This window comes from Onychostoma macrolepis, chromosome 04 (assembly GCF_012432095.1).
Source record: "Onychostoma macrolepis isolate SWU-2019 chromosome 04, ASM1243209v1, whole genome shotgun sequence".
NCBI classification, from domain to species: Eukaryota; Metazoa; Chordata; class Actinopteri; order Cypriniformes; family Cyprinidae; genus Onychostoma; species Onychostoma macrolepis.
In genome coordinates, this window is record NC_081158.1 from 13,723,907 (window position 1) to 13,745,294 (window position 21,388).

A 21,388-nucleotide genomic window follows, 5' to 3' on the forward strand; every position below is an offset into this window, starting at 1 on the left:
TTCTTTAATAAGAACAGCAACACCCTGGACAAAATTTAAGCCTTCTGCTATAAGACTTACTTCACGTGCAACTTCCTGAAGTACAAGAGAATGATTGCTACAGTGCACATACAGCGAGTGTGGGTTTACTTCTCTCAGCCGTGCCTGAACACCGGACAAGCGGCCTGACATGTTACTAGCACCATCAAAACAATAGCCCTGAAGACGACTGATAGGAATGTTAAGTCTCATAAAAAGGTCTTTCACACACATGAACAGTGTCTCCGCAGTAGTGTCAGGACAGTTATAAAATCCTAAAAAAATCACAATGTGACTCAAGGTTACTGTCAACATACTGAAGACTGCAAGAAAACTGCTCTGAAGTGCTGATGTCTGTTGTACAATCCGCTATCAGTCCGTAGAAATCACAGTCTGAGGCACGAGATATAATTTTTCTCTGAACAGCATGCGCAAACTGGGAAATAATCTCGTTCTGGATTGTGTCGCTCATCCAGTTGTCTCTTCTCATCATCCACTCTCTTTCCTTCGGCAGATTGTATGTCCGTTCCATCATCAACTCATACAGCACCCGATCCCGTGTAGTGTCACCTCTAAAAGACAGACCCTTTTTAGATAAGAATGCAACAAAACGAAACAAAATCTCTAGGATGTTTCTCGCTGTTTTCTGCTCTTCAGCTGCAATGTCAGATAAAATCGCGCTTATTGGCGTTTGCTTTAATCCAGCAAATACTCTGACAACATCTTTGTGAATTGGCGACTTTTCATGCAAAGTAAATTTTGATGTGGCTTTGCGCCAGTTGGAAAAGCCTCTTTCCACAAAAAGCCTATCTGTCTGCCCTTGCTCGGATACGACAAGTTTTTTCTCTATAGCTTGGCAGCATGCGAAACAAAACACGCAGTCCATTTTCACATCATAGTGTAGCCACCTCCACTTGTTAAACCACTGTGACTGAAAAGAACGGGAAAATGTTTCATCTCCAAAACGTTTGCTTGGAAAATCGTGGTTACGTGGTTGACAGCACTGTGTTAATGGGCCTACCTCTCCTGATTTTCTTACGCTGTCGATGAGATTAGCAGAAGACCCAGGCTCAGGTGTTGGGTTAGTCCTGCTGCTGTTATCGTTGATGGATATCCCGCTCATTTGCTGATCCGTGCTGCTGAGAGTGAGGCCATCATCAACAGTTCTTCTGTTATCGGACTCAGATTCATTTTTAGATTTGTTTTTTTTAGATTCTGGTGGATTTTTAAAGAAATCAGATATTCTTTTTTGACTAGCCATAGTTAGCTGAGTAAATACGCGCTTGCTTTGTCATTTGAATATTCAAATTTTAGCGTAATCACGTCACTCACACCAGACTGACTTTTAAATTATTTATTTCTCAAAGTCACAAACTACATTTCACAACATATTAAAACGAAATAATATTTTTAAACATTTTATGAATAAAGTTGAAAAATCAAAAACATGTTGGAAAAATAAAACTTTAGTCATATCATCTTAAATTTTGTAGCTGTCAGCAGGGGGTGCTGCAGCACCCTCAGCACCCCTAGTTCCCGCGGCTATGTACGTTATTATTCCAGCCACAATTAATCACAACAATGTATATACAATTACAAATGATTAAGCATATAAATCGTCAGTTTGTTATTTCACACACATCCACACAGACATTATTTCATACACGGCATAGTCGTGAGATGCAAAAAATTTTTAGACGCGCCTATAACAACAAAAGACAATACTTTATCGAACCTTTTCTGATAAGAAGTGTGCGCTGCAAACACGAGCATTTTTGACGATCGTTTCTGTCCAGTCCGCTCGTTTTATCATGTTTAACCACAGCGGTCGTCGGTTTTTTGTCTGGCAGTGGCAGCAGGTATGCAATCAAATTTCTCATTTGAATATACGTCGATTCTGGCACACAACATCACAACAAGATGATATGTGACCCTGGACCACAAAACCAGTCTTAAGTCGCTGAGGTATATTTGTAGCAATAGCTAAAAATGGATTGTATGGGTCAAAATTATTGATTTTTCTTTTATGCCAAAAATCATTAGGACATTAAGTAAAGATCACGTTCCATGACGATATTTAGTAAATTTCCTACTGTAAATATATGAAAACTTAATTTTTGATTAGTAATATGCATTGCTAAGAACTTCATTTAGACAACTTTAAAGGGATTTTCTCAGTATTTTGAGTTTTTTGCATCCTCAGATTCCAGATATTCAAATAGTTGCATCTCGGCCAAATATTGTCCTATCCGAACAAACCTTTTTCAGCTTTCAGATGACGTAGTATAAATCTCAATTTTGAAAATTGAGATTTGTGGTCCAGGGTCACACATTTTAAGCTCCTTATGTTGGTGAATCTGTGCTGGTTTGAATGGGCCACCTCCAGTTTTCCCTTTGTTTTGCCTCCAGCTAGTGCTGTGACGTAATCGTGACGTCGGCCCTACATGACCCTAGTTACCTGTGGTTGGCCTAGCCATGCGTCACTCAGAAAACAACAGGCCATTCAGAAGAGAATGAATATTAATTACACAGGACAAAATCAACCTGTTCTTAGCAGCGCTTTCTGAGAGAGGAGCTGTAAAAATATATTGCGATGGTTTTTGGTACTTATACCGCAAATATATATTCTTAAGGACATCAAAACCTAAAACAATACTCCAGAAAGGTGTACAATATGTGACCTTAATGACTGATGATGACACCTTTCAGGAATCCAGTTGGAGCTTAACGGGCAAAATTCATTTAAATAACTTTAGCTTAGTTATTTATATGGATATATCAATTCAGTTAGTGAAAGCAAAATTAGGTAGCTATCCATCTTTCTTTTTCAAATTGCAGGAAAGATACAACACTGCTCTAACAGAAACTATAGTAATCACTGAAAAGATGATTGGCCAGCTTTCAATAGAGATTTCACTGTCTTCATGAAGAGCTACATCTAGAGCCAACAAGAGCAGGGAGAGTCATCATTGCATGTGTCGTCCTGTTTAACATATCCAAAGGTTTGGGTGTGCTCACGGATGACTATGCTGAACATGATGACGTAATACAAATCAAGACGTGGAGGATGTGACAACAGAGATGTGCTTGTGCAAAAAAAAAAAAATGTCATAAAGTGAGCCAGAATATGTTAAACTGTAGGCTATATTTGTGTCCAGATTAGATACTGTATAAATTAATACATTAATAATTAAAACTAAGTAAAATAAAAACAGACTATAATTTATAAAACATTTTTATTTATAAATTGAAAAACAGCCATGAAAACCTTTACAGTAAGCAAATCACACTGGATTACTAATGTATGTAGTTAATACCCTGATAGCACACGTACATCTCTGAGACGTCTATTTGACGTCTGCATTTACATCTGCAAGACGTATTTTTTAGGCTGTTTGCTCATCTGCAATACGTCTATAGGACGTCTCCTTTTAGATGTCAAATAGACGTCTATTAGATGTCTTTAAGATGTTTATGATTTAGAGTGTATGTAAAACTGACATCTTACAGACGTCTGTCAGACGTTTATAGACAGCAGTTGCTTTCCAGATCAACAGATCTTTAACAGACATCTTGCAGACGTACGTGTGCTATCTGGGTAAATATTTATTACAAATCATTTGAGCAAAATCACCAACACATCAAGGTTTGTGTTACTCTTCACCTACTGGTTGTAAAGTTGTCAATCCATCTTGAGCCAGTTTGTTAATTTTGTACTGCACAATTATGTTCTACATATTCAAGTTTTCTTTTTCCATTTCTAATTTAGAAATCTCCAACTCTGCTTTCCTCTTCTGCAGCAAAATAACTTCTCGTTCCTGATGAAACCTTGGGGGATTCCGAACCTCTCTCCTCAGACAAACGTCTGAAAACAGAACAAATAACTGTTTATTTACCTAATGGTTGAATTTACTGTAGCACTGAATAAACAGTAATGAGTGAATATATATCAAAAGACGTTTTACAAACTGCAAGCCAAAATCATTAGCACTCATCTGCATTATTTTACCTGCTTCCCAAACTGCTATGAGGAATGCCTGCAAATATCAACTAAAGTAGATGTTCAATTTATTTATAAAGCACATTTAATACAACTTTAGTTGACCAAAGTGCTGTACATAAAACATAAACCTAAACATCTAAAAAATTGACAAATCTAATCGCTGCATTTAGTATTGCATAGGCTAAGTACATAAATACAACAAAAAACATATAACCTTAAAACAACCGGATCAGCTAACAGTTAAAAGCACGGGAGAAAAGATGAGTTTTTAACAAAGATTTAAATTCAGACACTGTCGAAGCAGTTTTGATAGATAGAGGCAGAGCGTTCCATAATTTGGGACCAGCAACAGAGAAGGCTCTATCTCCCCTACATTTAAGTCTTGTTCTGGGAACCCACAACATATGTGTAGTTTGAGATCTCAGTGACTTAACAGGATTATAAACAGTAAGCAACCCTGAGAGATATTGAGGAGCAAAACGATTCACAGCTTTGTACACAAAAAGCAGAATTTTAAACTCAATACGAAACTGCAGTGGTAACCAGTGCAACGAACGTAAGATAGGTGTAATGTGTATCCATTTGCGACTAAAGTAGGAGATTCCTTCCCTAATATGTCTTGGACTTGTTCCACTGTCTCGGATAGGTCTTGTGGCAGTTGTTCTCCTCCTTTACACAATAAAACCATTGTTAAATTGTTTCAAACCAAGTGCGCTACTTTTTGATAAAATATACCAGGCACAAGCTTGAATGTTACTTTTTTTTTTTTTTTCAGATTTGTTTTTCCAGTTCTCTATTTCTTTTGTTGAACTCACAACTGTTTTAATATTTTTTCAGAACTTCTACTGTTCGCTAGACTGCAAGATTTCTGATTGATTTCTTAAAGTGATTTTTTCCATTATCTCCTACCAGGCTTTCATTTTGTGCAAATGAGTGACTGATGGGTTATAGCGACTTTGGAGAGTATTTTTTTCTTTTTGCGTATTCTTCTAAAACAATAGCCTTTTCATCCTCTGTCCAGTTTGGTTTATGTTTTTTGATTTCTGCGATGTTTGTACTCTCCATAGCGTAAACATATTAATACAACTGTGGTTTTAGTAAAAGTTAGCGTCCTTTCCTTCCTTTGTGTTTAATTATGTGAAAAAGTCAATACCAAAAACAATAATAACTGCCTTTATTTATGATATAGCCTTTGTTATAAGGGTGTGCGATATATATCGTTTGCGATAATTTCGTAATTATTGTTTTAACAAGTATATTGCAAGAATCAAACAAAACACACCTACAGAGTGCATGCATACATTACGTAAAGTCATCTAGGTTTCACTGCATGATTCAGTATTACAATGCATGAAGAATGATCAGAAAGTTCTATATGGGGGTCAGAAAGATATGGGGGCAAAAATTTATATATTTATATAATTTCATGTAGTTAAACAATATCACACGAAGATCGAGCACCATTTTTTTTTTTGCTCCAAAAACCATCATGATTACAAATGTGATTTTATAACAGTTCAATAAACAAGAAGTCAACATTAAGAGACTTACATTTTAGACACCATATTTCCTGTTTTTGCTCTATTTCACCAACAAAAATAATTCCAAACACAGCCACAGCACTGTTTTGGCATCTCTGAGCAACATGACGGCATTTCGTTCCTGAATGAATCAACCATTTAAATGATTCGGTTCAATCGCAGTGACTCACTTATTAACAGTGACTTGATGCCACCTACTGGCAGTTTTAATTTCACATTAACAGTATTATTTATTTTTTTAAATAATTTCAAATATCAGTATTCAACATTTTATTAATCAAAACATTATTTATTCATTTGTAACTGCAGATTAAAGCATTCCATGTCCCTCAGAGCTGCATTAACAGTGGGTAAATATATCTATTCCTCTTCAGATGCAGCTTCTGTTTCCTCTGCATCGCAAAGATTAATTTTGTTGATACCTGATTACATTTGTTTGGTAACAGCCCAAATGACTTTTTATACTAATTGACTAATAAATTGAAAAGTTTGAAAATTCATATATAAAAAGAAGTAAATATTAGCATTTTATTTTTAAGTTTAGTATAAAATAATTGTATTTGTAATTAATACTCACACGTTATTATTTTTTTCATTATTTTATTTAAAAAGAAAAATCTAACTAAATAAACAAAACGTGTTTTGTATCCCTACAATAAATAATTATATTTATAACTCAATTAAATTTTTTTTTTTTTTCTCTCCGGGCAAGTAACTTTTATACTCGGACAAGTAAATGACAAATTTACTTGTCCGAAAGACAACCACATGAGAATGCTTAATGCCAAGCCCTTTAAGTCCACTTCCAGAATAAAAATTTCCTGATAATTTACTCACCCCCATGTCATCCAAAATGTTCATGTCTTTCTTTCTTCAGTCGCAAAGAAATTACGTATTTTGAGGAAAACATTCCAGGATTTTTTTCCATATAGTGGACTTCAATGGTGGCCAATGATTTCAAGGTCAAAAATGCAGTTTCAGTGCAGCCTCAAAGGGCAACAACCACAGTGTGTTTCCTTGCAAATACAACAATTTATTGGGCACAACATAATTAGAAGTGGTAAAAACACAAAAGGAAAACACAAATAAAGTTAAACCCGCTACCAACCATAGGGTTCCCCAGTCATATAAAATGGCAATTCCTCTGTGAAAAAGAATATACATTCAAATCACAACAAAACCAAATATCACTTCAAGTGTCCAAACCCAACACTCACTTTACTCAAACCACTACAAATTGCTCCCCCTCACCTTAGCGGAGTTAACCATGTACAAAAAACTGGGAACCCCAATGTTGTTTGTTGGTTTAAACAAAACAAATAAACAAAACCATACATTAACAACCTCACAATACATTCAAGCCACTTCATCACAATGTAACACTGTGTTACACTGTGTCATATCTTGAGACCCAACATAAAGCCACCAATATTCTCAATAAAAGTAAACGGCAATCATGCATCATCTGTAAAAACAAAGAAAATACAATTCATGATTGCCCCATTAAAATATTGAAATAAAACACTTAACAATAAAACATAACACAAGTTACAATAACAAAGCTTAAAATAATTTCAAATACTCCAATAATTCAATTAAAATCAGTACCTGTGTTATTGAATAACTCTACTCAATTCTCTGAAACACCCATCAGTGTATCTCCAGTAAACACACTAAAAATAAAAACAAACAAACACATTAAAACCAAACACGCTTACTATAACCACAAGAGTCACAACCCTTACCTCCACAAATTACTTCCACACTGCTCACAAGGTAACTAGTTTTTTTCAGTTATCACACAGCCTTAAAACACGCCGCACAGCTTCTCCTGCTTAGCAAATGGTACCACAAAGAGGAAGACCAAACACTTTGATTTCCTCTTTATAGTAACTAGACTCATGGGATTTGTAGTCCAACTCATTTGTAGTCCTAAACAAGCTTAATATAGAGCCACTACCAATACTACCTCCACCCCATTACACTAGCAAAACAATCATTCATTTTCTTTAAAAAAAAATTATATTTGACACTTTTTTGCCACAAATACTCAGCTAGCATTAGCGATGCGCATGCACATCTTTAGTTCTTACATAGCAAACATGCAAAAAAATAAAAGTCATATGCCCTTACAAAAAAGGTAAAACAACTACAGCTATGTTTACATGCACACGAATAATGCAATTATTTCCAATAATCAGAGTAAGGACTTAATCGCATTTCATTAATTCGCTCTTCACTCCCATTTGCATGCAATTTCCATTATTCTCACTATTTGTTAAGAATTGTGGTTATTTTTTACTGCCATTATTCACATACCCCACTGCACAGCACAAATGATGGACTCGGAAAGAGCAGGGGCCCGTTTCAATAAGGAGGTTCAACCAACTCTGAGTTTAAACTTGAACTCTTGAGTTGATTTACTGTGAGATGGGAAACTCAAGAGTTTTCGATTTCAGAACGGCTGAATTGTGTTAGTTTATTCAACTCTGAGTAGGTTGACTCTGAGTTTAGCGCCTGCACCACGACTATGAAAAGTCATGATCAGTGGATCTCCGAAATTACGATTCACTATGGCAACAGCTCCCGCCAAAAAGACGTTCGCGTACTTCAATGCGTAACTTTGATTCTTAATATATGTCATCAACTTAATAACTGTTATAATATCAGAGGTGAAAACTGTAAATTATTGAACTAATAATCATTTCAATGGAATCACATGGTCAAAAAAAAAAAAAAAGGAAAAAGACAAAAACGTGGCAGCAGCTAAAATTGAAGTGTAAAAACAATTCAATCAAGGTAAAGCTTTAAGCATGAAAGGTTCATGGGTGTGGGCTAAATCACTTTACAAACATTCGACATTAAATATCATTCAGTGTCTATTTCAATGCGCTGCAGCTTTTTCCACATAGTCTAACACTCTTTTCACATAATTAAATAATCTCTAATCCAACCTGTTACATTTCATAATCAGATAATATAAAATTAATACTGACTTGTCGACAGCAAGAAAGGCAGAGGCTCCCAAAAAGGGGGGAGAACGTGCACCAGCACCACTGACAGATGAAGAGGAGATGGTCAAGTGTTGGAAGAATTCTAAAATCCAAAAGTAAAAAGAATAACTGTTGCTTTTGTATTTGTAGGAAATAAAGATGACCAAAATTTTTTTGAATAATTTGTGTTGATTTAACAGCTGTGGTTACAGCATCTCGTAGCTACTTCTCCTCCATCTGGCATCTTTCCATTCCATACAGTAATTAGTTTCATTTTCAGAAGGTGCAATGGTGGAGATATGCTTGTCATCAATGCATCCAACCACACTGGAAATCCTGAAGGAAATTCTGATTATTGGGTTACTTCCAGAGGTCACAGAAAGATGTTATCAAGTGAACGTCATTTATCAGATTAGCCTCATTTAAATCATGCGCACTTTGGTCAGAGCGGCAATACTTTGATTAAGGTGTTTACATGCCTGTATATTTCGATTAAAATCGGCATGCGCCACATATGTTAATACGATTATGCTTGCTGCGATTATGAGATTAATCACATTATTTAAATCGAAGTATTGCATTTACATGAGGTAAAGTTTAATCGCAATATTGCCAAAATCTAATTATAATCGCATTAAGAGGGTGCATGTAAACGCACTCAATGTCGGATGATTTTAAAGTTGGAGGAGAAAATGAGATGGAGTTTTTAAACGAAGTACAAATACGAAGAACTAACCACGCGAAGGTCTTGTTCCAAGAGACTAGTGACAGAGTCTAGCACTCACCTCCTAATGTGCCAGTTCGTGACAAGCCTTTTCACCACAACAAGGTGGCAGTTGGAGTTGTATAGGGAGAGTTGTGTAGCAGAACATTTGTGCAACTCTGAGCAATATTCATCAGTGTTTTGTTACAGAATGAATAAACTTTTTTAAACGAATCTGGTGAGTCATTGATTCAATGACTCATACATTGATAAATTTGCTAAATTCCTGAATTAATCAGTCCAGTTGAGCTAATCGGTTCAGTGAATGATTCAATGACTCCCTCATTAAGACAGTCACTTGTCTCCACCTACTGGCAGTTTAATTTCATGTGTATATCATTGCATTTTTAACAACATTTCATATTTGTATATTCAACAGAAATATTAAAAGCATTTATCTCATAATATTTTCATATATTAATTTTGCAAGGTAAATGCATTCATGCTCTGAGTTTCGTTAAATCGGGGGTGCAAAAATCAGTTCTTCGAGGGCCACAGTCTTGCAGAGTTTAGTTTTAACCCAAATTAAACTAATGAAATCCAGCTAACTACATGGTATGTGTTGGAGCATTGTTGGAACGAAACTCTGCAGGTGTAAATGCATCTAAATGCCAGCTTCTGTTTTTCTTTTGAAGTGGATTTTGTTGATACTTGTTTCGTTTGATTGGTAAAAGCCCTATAGTGTTTTTTAAACTGAATTTATTGATAAAATTTAAGATTTTGACATGTAAGATGGTGCATAAAAAATTGCCCTTTATATAGGCAAAAAGAAAACCTCGAAATCAATTTAAGGCTTATTTACGTTAGAGCATTAATGTGAATATTGCTTCAGAATAAATTACATTTACGTTACATTGCCCTAGATCAGATCAGAAAACAAAAGCAGGTTTTTGTTTTTTGTTTTTGTTTTTTGCGAAAAAGGGAATTTTTGAGAGCGAAAGAGAACAGTAAAACAAAACAATGGAGTAAAAGTAACCATCATATGTAACATCCCCACCACTAAAAAATCAATATAATGATAAAATGTCTTGTATTTGGGTGTAGTGAACTGCTTGTCCTCCTCAATTGTTTTGACAAATTTGATCAAATGAGGGATTACTTCCAAAGCTAGTATGGCAATGTCAACATTTTCCAACCACCAATGGGAACAGAACTTATTTGGAAAGATTGTTGATCCTGTGATACTGACATAATCTTCCCACCTTGCTAGGGTGTCATGGAATAACCTGTAAAAGGCACTGAGTATGTCCCCAATATCCCATCCAGTTGCATTTCCTGACCGAAAATTTTTAGCAGCACAAGCAGAAAATTTAGGGGCACGCCTTAAATCAACCTGCAGTGCAATCGTTCGCATATTTTCCCCATTTTAACTGTTAATGCCTTTCCATACTGAGTGTAATGCGAAAAAGCGAGGCGAATCACAGACGAACGGTGCTTTCACACCGAGCGCGAAACGATTGTTCGCCTTCTGCTAATTCACTCCTGCACGCTATGTGGCACTGACCAACAATGCTTTTTTTCCTCAGATGTATATCTCGTAGATGGATTTAACATCTAAATTAAGATTACACAAACTATCTATAATGCTTACAAGAATAGGCTACATGCTAAAATATAATTAGAAGTACAATTAGCATCAAGCTACACTTGAAAATGTACTTAATTATTAATTTATTTGCTTACCCACTTTAAACCATCATCGAGTGCTTGTAATAACTTCCGATTGTGATCTATAGTTGATTTTGATTCTAATAAATAGATGCACCGTGCACCATGTTTAATAACGCTACACTGCTAATATTTGTCGAACATCCTTTATTGCTATAAAAAAATACCATGAGCTGCACACAAAACACATTCAGAAAATATATCGTCATAATCATGTCTATTTGCTTTCATATTTCATGTGCAGAAAAGTGTTTCACTCTATTTTTTTTAAATACGGAAGATCCAGAGAGTGAGCGCACTCTAACTCATAACACTCGAGCACGTGCTCTACAGATCACATGATTCAGTGGAGAATTATTAGAAATGTATAAATAACATGTGAGAATAAATCTGTTCTCAAATACCAACGATAACAAGAACTCAGCATAATGTACAACAAAGCTGAAAGATTCTTTGTAAATAGAACTACAGGAAGGTTACTGTCACTTCCTTCCATTGAGAGAATGCTAGTTAAGTACACTCACAGCCTTCAAAGCTATACTGCAGCACACTCCAGTCACTCACTTATCCTCTCTGGGTTATGATGTTTGTTATGACTGATGTTCCATTAGAGGAGGGAGATGTCACACACTAAAGTTTGCACACCACCTACAGGGATAGGATAGGACACATGGACCAGTGAGGAGCCCAGGGAAGAACCGATGCAACAGGCTTCGGGGGCCAAACCTGCGGTGAAGACACCCTCATAGGCCCTTCCCCATCCAATAGTCCATCCTTTCCTCACTGTTCTTTAGGTGTCACAGGAATTAAGAAATAGGGAAAGAAGGAACAACAATAGCAGACGCAGATTGAACAGAGGATACAACCCTAATGTTTGCAGTTTTTAGAACAAATACTGCTCCGTCTTTTGTTTTCTTTCTTCCTCTGTGCAGATACCACTTGATGGCTGTCCCAAGACCCATACGCGCCGAACTCCTCACCTGCGTATGAAGCCAACAACAAGACCCACTACCGAGCCAACTGTCACGGAAGACAGAACAAAGAAAAAAATACACAACGCAGAGAATCACATACGAGAACTTCAGTCATCCAGCAACATGATCAAGACATTCTTGATCTTTCAGCAAAATTACACCTGATGGCTGAAGATAATTCTTCATGGTTCAGAAACCTGTTAGTATCAAGTGTTTTCATGCAACAAATGACTCACGCCCATCACGAGAAATGACAGTTCCAACCAGAAAAGACTATTAAGAACTTCACGGAGCTGCATTTGTTTCTGTGTCAGCATGCAGTTCGTCCCTACAGACAATCAACACAGAAGAAGTGCTATGTGCCTGTAACGATCACAAGTTACAAGAATGAACTTTTAAGTGTCTAAATTTGTATTTTGTGAGAGTTATTAGAACTCTCAAAGGGGGAATTGTGGGATTACAAATTTATTTAAATGTTTAATTTAGATTCCAATGTAATAGTGTACAAACTGAAGAAGTTATATACATTGTATTTAGCATTTATGGTGAAGATGGTGACATCAGATGGTGATATACAAAGTTTGTAGCAAGAGGTTGTCAGTTCCTGTTAATCGTTAGACTGATTGGATTATCAATGCAATCGAGTGTTATGCTGATTGGGTCTGTCTTTCTCTGTTGAGCAAGCCAGATAACCTGCCAAACCGGTTTTCTCTTGATAGAATCAAATCCTCTCTCATTTGCATGCTTTGTTTAAGGTCGTCACCCAGGTGCTTTGTTTCCATTCCTAAGCACTGCCCCCTAAATGTATATAAACTACAATGTATCACTGCTTTAGTTAGACTTGGATGACTACAGCGACGCACAGCGAGTTCTCAATAAAGAGTAACTTCTGGATGAAAGATATCCCAACGTCTCCTGGTCTTCACTTCTGAGTTGCCTAAACTTTAGAAGATAAAAGTTCACAACATTGTAAAATCACAAGTACACTTGTAAGCAACTAGCAAAGGTAATACTCTCAGAAGACACCAATTTTCCACAGCATGCCCAGAAAGTTAAATAATGCCAGGGCTGATTTCAGGAGGTCTGTCATTAGCATCATTTCCAATAAATTTAAAACGACTGATGCATCTATTCAGTTCTCCATAAGTAAAATGCTTTTCTTGAATTACAAAATGATTGATCAACATTGCCAAATCATATGACACAACCCCCTCAAAGACATCATGACCAAGACAAGGAGGTAACCCAGCCTGACAAATGTGGAAGTGTAGTAGCTGATTGAAAATGGAGTCACATTTGATACCACCTACAGAATCATTGATGCTTTCTCTGTCTTGCAGGCTCTGTAAACTCTGCCGATATGACTCGACAGTTCTTCTTGTACCAGTGGACAGTGGGTTTAACTGAAATGAATGAAACAAAATCGACAGAAATATTGACTCTAACTAAAGTTTTCCACAAAGCCTCCAATGTTGTGAGAGCCCAGATTATCCCCAGCTATTGGATACAACCCTCCTCTTACAACAGTGCCATTCTTCAGGGTTATACCATGAACTTCCAAGTCCTTAAGATCCCTTATCAATGGACTGAGGATTAGTTCCTCCTTAAAATCCTGTTCTCTGCACAAAAGCACAAGCTGCATATGATCAATACTTGAGCTGTACCCTGGCAATATGTCAACTAGGGTCAGTGTTGGGAAGGTTACTTTGGAAATGTAATAGGTTACAGATTACAAGTTACTCTGCTTAAGTAACTTTTCAATTACTTTATTAAAGTAATGTAACTGATTACATTTGATTACTTTTCTAAACTTACTGTAGTACTCAACACTGATAACTGTCAGACTTTCGAAATCTTTCATCACTTGAATTAAAATGAAAATATTTGAATATTACATTGGATGCAAAATATCTTAATTTGCATATAAATGTGTCTTGGCAGTGTGTGGACACAACCACCCTACAATGCTAAAAATTCACTCCATTTTTTTAACTCCCCAAAAGCCTAAACAGTCTCAATTATCAAGCCATTTTGATTTTGGAGTGAATACCTTCAGTACCTCCAGTCAGAGCCAAAGTCATCACAATTAAAAGAACCAAAGACTTAAACTACTTCAGTCTGTGTGCATTGAATTTATTTAATACACGAGTTTCACAATTTGAGTTGAATTACTGAAATAAATGAACTTTTCCACGACATTCTAATTTATTGAGATGCACCTGTATATTAGGGGTGGCACGGTACTCAGATGTCACGGTTCGGTACGTACCTCGGTTCGGGGGTCACGGTTCGATACGATTTCGGTACAACAGGAAAAAAAAAAAATCTACTATGCTCAGTTTCTTTTCATTTATTTTGAACAGACAGTAGTGCAAATTACAATTTTTTTCCATCTAGATATGAAAATACTAAATATTATTACGTTATATATACACAGTATAAAATCTGTTTTGTTTTCATTGTGAGTGTACACAAAATAAAAGCAGACCTTTATACAGTGATTATTAATGAGGTATAAGGAAACAGTTGAAGTGATTGCGCCACGCGTGCATGCACAAGCATACGCATACACATACACACACACACACACTTACCTTCACATTGTAGTGGTGTTCCAACGCAGTCTCAATGGCAAAGATTAATGGAACATAAACATCAAATTTCTTTCCAATCCTTTTCTCAATTAGTTTCTTTGCCTAAAAAAAATTAACAAATCACATTGCATCTGTTTATTTACTTATTTAGCAAAAGATTGAGATTCATTTTAATTGAGCAGTAAAACAGAGTGATTTCTGAAGAATTCCCGAACATATTTCAAAGCATCAAAATAGATCATGTTGCCCCCCCAAAAAAAAAAAAAAAAAAACATATTTACTGCATGAGTGATTTAGCGTCTCTTACATCTTTGCAGATCTTTGTCATGTCTGAATTATAAGGCTGTAATGTAGACCAACTCTTAAAGGGGTCATATAATGGTACATGCACTTTTACAAGTTGATTGTACTGAAATGTATGTTAGCAGTGCCTGTACACAACCATCATAAAATGATAAAAATCCATCCAGTGTTTTTTTTTTAATCTCCTTATTTGTTTTACCCTGTCTCAAATCAAGCCGTTCGACCATGTGACGTCACACGGTCGGACGCCCCTCCCACGATGGTTGATTGACAGCAGTGTTTCAACACAGACCCGCCCTTGCTCGTGAGCGAGCTGTCAATCATAGTCCGCGCGTCATTGTTGATATACGCTGGAGCTGTCTATGAGCAGCATGGCATCTAAGCGATTGTGGTGTTCTGTTCTCGGGTGCAATAATGAACACAGCAGTCATTTTGATGTTCCTAAGTCCGAACCGCTGAAGACACAGTGGCTGAGTTTTGCTTTTGAAGGAATATTCCCCACGAGCAACGCCAATGTTTTCATGTTTGCGAATCATTTTTCACCAGACTGCTTTATAAATGAAGGTCAGTATAAAGCTGGTTTTGCTAAGAAGCTGCTCCTGAAAAAACAATCGGTACCAACTATTCGTGTTCCTGCTGAACCTCCAGAAGAAGTGAGTGTAACGTTTAATTAACCTTTATATTAATCTTTATATTAATCTTTGCAAATCGCTAGCACGCTTCACGATGTATGTGGCTAATGTTTACATTCAGGGTACATGCATGTTTTCTATTCTGACGTTCTCAATATAATTAATAATCCCACGTTTATAATGAACAAAACGTTACGGTTGCACAGTATCCTCAGAGACTCCGCTGCCATTCTTCAAAATATACCCTCAACTGTTGTCAAGGCAACACTCCACGTGTGTTAGGTCAAAACGCCCACAGAACAGAGGGCGGGCGAGCAAAGCTCACTAGCATTTAAAACACACGCACTAAAACGGTGTGCTGAAAACAGAGCTGTTTTTGAGCAGGTAAAATGAGTGTTTTCTTACAATACTAATGAGAATTTTTAATTAAAGTATATTACAAACTTTCAATTTAGACCCTAAAGAATCATATTAGCTTGTACAAAAATGGCATTATATGACCCCTTTAAGGTTTGACATGGCTGCAGTTTCCTGATGATCAAATGGATGAAAGGTGTTATCAGACAGTCTGACTCCCGGATAGTTTCTGAGCCTGTATTTATGTCAAGAGATCACATGAAATGAGTCATCACTCAATTACCACGTGATCAAATCGGAGGCATTTTGACTGAGTTGTATTACTGGCCTACAAGAAAGGAGAAAAAAAAAAAAAACACCTAAAAAAGAGAGACAAATACGTAAAGCATACCCAGAGAAGAGGACTATTGTTAATTTAGTTTATCGGTAAATGCCTTTTTAAAGATTCATCATTTTGTACATGAAAATTATCAGATGGGACTTTTCCAAAATTAAAGTCATTTGTAGTCTTTAACCTGTCTTTAATAGATTTTGGGATAGCATATAATATTCTGGGTGAAAGCAGAAATTCAAAATAATATTTTGATGAAGTTTACAAAATGCACATAAAACGTTATACACCTGTGTGAGGTGGATTTAATCATTTCAAGATCCACCACAGATTGATAATCCTCAATGCAGTTCAGGCACTAAGTGACCGTATCGTAACACTCTTATGCTTAGATCAGATTCTTCTCCATCACTGTGTTGTGTAGGAGTTTCAGAATGTTGTGTTGTCAGAGCTGAAATCTCAGCCCGCTGTTGAAACTCGCTGTCAGTTACTCATAAAATGTTCCCCGGAAGTATCCAGCAGTTTGATGAACATGATTGAACTCGAGTCTCGTTTCATCGGGGTTCGTTTTTCAGAAACATCACAAGTATGTCTTTTCTCTCTTGCAAGGTAAACAGTCTTCTGGGTTCAGATTGTGAAGGCTGGAGAGGAATTACAGAAGAGATCATAAATTTGTTTCTGACACTATACACCAAACGCATATGTTGGGTTTCCATGTTTTATGGGGACATTCCATATGTGTGACAGTTTTTCTACTGTACAAACTGTATTTTCTATCGCCTTACCCTAACCCTAAACCTACCCCTCACAGGAAACTACAGGCAGTTTCAGATTTTCAAAACACTTTATTTTGCATGATTTATAAGCTTGTTTCCTCAAACAAAAAAAAGAGATGGGCATCTGAGATGGGCACAACTTAAGACTACTAAATTCCCTGCCTGTTTAGGACCGTTACCAGAATCACCATTACAAGAAGAAGACCAAACATTCACTGTCAAATAGGAATAGGCTACATACATGTAGGCTAACAACACCAAACGTAATCGTAATTTATTTTCTCCTTGTCACTAAAGATGTCTGAAATAAACATTTTAAAACTTAACACTGGTGTATGGCTTGAATTACGGTGAATGTGATGTTCGCTGTCAGAAGTTTTAGCTAGCGAATAGCGCAGGCTGTTTTCCCTTATCAAAAGTGCGGGGGTCGATTCCTGTCTTTTCAAAACTGCTGGCGTCAAAGCCTCCCTGTCCCCCGTGTTAACGGCACGCCTTCCCACGTGAAGCACGACAGCTTCGATGCTTTCATTACCCTTCAGAATATTTCTAATAACTTCTTATAAAAGTTTTCGGTAACACTTTATTTTGATGAGTTATTTGACTTATAATTACCATTTAACCTAATAAAAAAATATTTATTTAATGTTAACGGTGTTATATTTCATCTGCAACAACAATGTGAACTTTTATAAACATCAGTTTGGCCATTAACTGTTAAATTAATCATTATGCAGAAAATATAAGGAGTTATCTGCATATAAGACCCACGGCTGATAGAACAACATGCTACTTCTTTTCTCTCCTGTACGGTAGAAAGTTAAATTAAATTAAATGTGGACGATGTTAACTGTGACAAGATGACTGACAGGCCAGTTTACAGTGACAGGGTGCGCATCCATTAAAGACGCAATTGTATGATGTGATATTATGTCCCAAAGCTTGCCTACTCTTCTATTGCACAGTCAAAAGTATGTACTTTCTCCACCAAAAGAGTACATACTTTAAGGGCGTAGTATAGGTAGGCACACTGGGATGCGGCAATAATATTAATGTATCATTTTGTGCTTGTTAGAAACATTGAGCTTTAGCACCATCTACTGGTGGTTTTTAATGAATATTGATATTTTAATTGAAACCTTTGATTTAAATTTAACCCTGAAAGTCATGAACAATTTCACAATTACAATAGAAACTGTGTAAGGTTAATTACACATTTCTCCAAACAGTATTTTTTTAATATACACTTATACTTTATCATATTTAACCCTTGTGCGTCAATAAAACAAAGTTACACATAGGTCCATAGTGGACAAAAATGTCCATGTAAAAAAAAAACTGTCATAAAAATTTTAAGCTTGGGAGCACAGACTTAAGTTTGGTCTCATTTTAAAGAAGACCCATGACAGATTATTGTTGAAGTAAAATAAGTACAAAAAGTGAAACAACAAAACAAAAGTTATTAAGTTTATGAAAATTATTTATATAAAATATATATTTTATGAATCATGTTGAACTCTAAACCTGCTAGAAAATCAGTAAATCCATAAATCCAAACCATCTAAACCAAAGCCATAAATCTAAACAAGTTGTGCTCCAAATTTGAGGTTGATATCTCAAAAAATTAGCTTTCAGTAAGATTTAGTTTGGGCGCAGTACCAAATGTTCCCCATTAGATGCCAGTAAAACTCTGCTGGTGCACACAGTGGTTGAATTTGTGATTTGCAGTAGAGTTTTTCTCTCTCAAATATGAAAATAAGAACACACACGCACAAACACACAATTTTTTTTATGACACACATACAAACCACATTCTGACATCCATACCAACACACCCACACAATTATAACTGCATCATTTATCAAATTAGCTCTATAATATGCAGAAGCAGAAAACAGGAATAAAGCGAGTATTTGCTTTATAGGCCAAACCTGAAAAAAATGCCTTGCCAACAGAATGAAAGAATACCTATTAAGAAAAATTGCATCATTTGACAGTTAAACGGCACTGCGATTAAAAATAGCAGTTTTAATGGGTTTCAATGGGGACATTTTTGTCCTTAAGGTCCTGAGAGGAACTATTTTTGTACCTAGTGCAAAACAGATTTATTAAAGGAAATGGGGGGTGAAATAGTAAAGTTCCAATTAAAATACACACATGTGCCAACATTTGTGCAGCTGGCAATAACACAGACAAAATGATCAAAAAAAAAAAAAAAACTGAAAAGGACAAAAATGTCCAAAAGGTCGCACAAGGGTTAAACCAAATTTGTTCACTGACACTTAAAAAAAAAAAAGAAAGAATATATATACAGTGAGGAAAATAAGTATTTGAACACCCTGCTATTTTGCAAGTTCTCCCACTTAGAAATCATGGAGGGGTCTGAAATTGTCATCGTAGGTGCATGTCCACTGTGAGAGACATAATCTAAAAAAAATCCAGAAATCACAATGTATGATTTTTTAACTATTTATTTGTATGATACAGCTGCAAATAAGTATTTGAACACCTGAGAAAATTAATGTTAATATTTGGTACAGTAGCCTTTGTTTGCAATTACAGAGGTCAAACGTTTCCTGTAGTTTTTCACCAGGTTTGCACACACTGCAGGAGGGATTTTGGCCCACTCCTCCACACAGATCTTCTCTAGATCAGTCAGGTTTCTGGCCTGTCGCTGAGAAACACGGAGTTTGAGCTCCTCCAAAGATTCTCTATTGGGTTTAGGTCTGAGACTGGCTAGGCCACGCCAGAACCTTGATATGCTTCTTACAGAGCCACTCCTTGGTTATCCTGGCTGTGTGCTTCGGGTCATTGTCATGTTGGAAGACCCAGCCTCGACCCATCTTCAATGCTCTAACTGAGGGAAGGAGGTTGTTCCCCAAAATCTCGCAATACATGGCCCCGGTCATCCTCTCCTTAATACAGTGCAGTCGCCCTGTCCCATGTGCAGAAAAACACCCCAAAGATGATGCTACCACCCCATGCTTCACAGTAGGGATGGTGTTCTTGGGATGGTACTCATCATTCTTCTTCCTCCAAACACGTTTAGTGGAATTATGACCAAAAGTTCTATTTTGGTCTCATCTGACCACATGACTTTCTCCCATGACTCCTCTGGATCATCCAAATGGTCATTGGCAAACTTAAGTCGGGCCTGGACATGTGCTGGTTTAAGCAGGGGAACCTTCCGTGCCATGCATGATTTCAAACCATGACGCCTTAGTGTATTACCAACAGTAACCTTGGAAACGGTGGTCCCAGCTCTTTTCAGGTCATTGACCAGCTCCTCCCGTGTAGTTCTGGGCTGATTTCTCACCTTTCTTAGGATCATTGAGACCCCACGAGGTGAGATCTTGCATGGAGCCCCAGTCCGAGGGAGATTGACAGTCATGTTTAGCTTCTTCCATTTTCTAATGATTGCTCCAACAGTGGACCTTTTTCACCAAGCTGCTTGGCAATTTCCCGTAGCCCTTTCCAGCCTTGTGGAGGTGTACAATTTTGTCTCTAGTGTCTTTGGACAGCTCTTTGGTCTTGGCCATGTTAGTAGTTGGATTCTTACTGATTGTATGGGGTGGACAGGTGTCTTTATGCAGCTAACGACCTCAAACAGGTGCATCTAATTTAGGATAATAAATGGAGTGGAGGTGGACATTTTAAAGGCAGACTAACAGGTCTTTGAGGGTCAGAATTCTAGCTGATAGACAGGTGTTCAAATACTTATTTGCAGCTGTATCATACAAATAAATAGTTAAAAATCATACATTGTGATTTCTGGATTTTTTTTAGATTATGTCTCTCACAGTGGACATGCACCTACGATGACAATTTCAGACCCTCCATGATTTCTAAGTGGGAGAACTTGCAAAACAGCAGGGTGTTCAAATACTTATTTTCCCTCACTGTATATATATATATATATATATATATATATATATATATATATATATATATATATATATCCTGTTTTCATAATTCAACCACTATCCATAAATATTTGTTAGTTTGCTTTGTGAATTGTTGTGCAGTGCTTTTCAAAGTTCAATGTATTCACACTCAAGACATGTTTCACCTTTTCACATTTAATCACAATAAATAACTTTATTTTTTCCAGAGACTATAACTGCTCTCAATTGCAAAGGTGTGTGTGTATTATATACAAGAAAAGAAGTGGTTCTAACCATACACGTTTAGTTCCTAGTTTGATACAGGTGCTTTGATGTTTTAAGTAAAAGGGGCAGGAGACAACAGACTCCCTATGTAATGTTATGTGTGAGGGCCTAAGGTCCACTGGGTCCACTGACTCCACACACTGCCTCCAGGTGCTGTAATGTCTGTTCTGTAGATTTCTAGGCCTCAAAGTGTTCAATCTTGTAGTGAAAATGAGAGATGTATACCATAAATTAGCTTGTGTGAATGAGCAGCTGTTTAAATAATAAAT

The 21,388-nt window shown here is 36.6% G+C and overlaps 1 long non-coding RNA gene across 1 annotated transcript; it reads right to left on the minus strand.

Moving 5' to 3' along the window:
• Nucleotides 1-6,586: 6,586 nt before the first annotated feature.
• LOC131538991 (uncharacterized) lies at nucleotides 6,587-9,470 on the minus strand. The gene is made up of 3 exons (XR_009270758.1): nucleotides 7,308-9,470; nucleotides 7,171-7,235; nucleotides 6,587-7,027 (listed from the first exon to the last, which is right to left on the minus strand). It is a non-coding gene; the product is annotated as an uncharacterized LOC131538991 (long non-coding RNA).
• Nucleotides 9,471-21,388: the final 11,918 nt, after the last annotated feature.